The sequence below is a fragment of the Haplochromis burtoni genome, unplaced genomic scaffold, assembly GCF_018398535.1.
Source record: "Haplochromis burtoni strain Fernald_Lab_line unplaced genomic scaffold, NCSU_Asbu1 Contig_2365, whole genome shotgun sequence".
In the NCBI taxonomy this organism is placed as follows: Eukaryota; Metazoa; Chordata; class Actinopteri; order Cichliformes; family Cichlidae; genus Haplochromis; species Haplochromis burtoni.
The window spans coordinates 10,685-11,450 of record NW_024584726.1 but is presented as its reverse complement, the minus strand read 5'-3'; the positions used below and the strand labels follow the sequence as shown (position 1 = coordinate 11,450).

The window sequence follows — 766 nt, the reverse complement described above, 5'->3', positions numbered from 1 at the left end:
CAGCTCAGCACTCACATCACTGCTCCATCATTATTCACAGGAACCAACCTGGACCTCCACCCAGCTCTGTGTCCTTAATGAGTGACCACTCAAAACGAGACCCCATTGAATTTAAACACCAGCAGGTGTCTGCTGCAGAGAGGTGAGCAGTTATTAACATGAACTATTTGAATGTCAGCAAGGTGTCTGATTTAAATGGTGATGCTCGTTGTATTTTGTTTTATTTTTTTTATTAATCTTTCATGGTTTCATAAATGCATCTCTGTAGGAGACCACTGGCTAAAAGGACATACACAAAAAAACGAGGAACTAAATGTAAACATGAGCCTGAACCCAGCTGTATGTCCTTAAGGAGTAAACAGTCAAAACGTGACCCCATTGAATTTCAACAGTCGCCTGCTGGAGAGAGGTGAGCTGTTAGTAATACTCTTTCATGTCCGTACAGTGTCTGATTTAAATGATGATGCTTATTTTATTTTTTATTTTTATTAATCCTTCATGGTTTCAAAAATGTATCTCTGTAGGAGACCATTGACTCAAACAACATGCAGGAGAAAACGAGGAACTAAACGTATAAATGAACCTGGAACCAGCTGTATGTCCTTAAGGAGTAAACAGTCAAAACGTGACCCCATTGAATTTAAACATCATGGGTCTGCAGCATACAGGTGAGCTGTTAGTAACATGAAGTCTTTGAGAGGTATCCTGATGCATACTCAGTCATCCATTTAAGTTAATCCCAAAAAGATGATTCTGTTCATCTGGA

The 766-nt window shown here is 39.3% G+C and overlaps 1 long non-coding RNA gene across 1 annotated transcript; it reads left to right on the top strand.

Moving 5' to 3' along the window:
• The first annotated feature begins 7 nt into the window (after positions 1-7).
• LOC102310463 lies at positions 8-760 on the top strand. The gene is made up of 3 exons (XR_318055.3): positions 8-142; positions 269-409; positions 525-760. It is a non-coding gene; the product is annotated as an uncharacterized LOC102310463 (long non-coding RNA).
• The last annotated feature ends 6 nt before the right edge of the window (positions 761-766 follow it).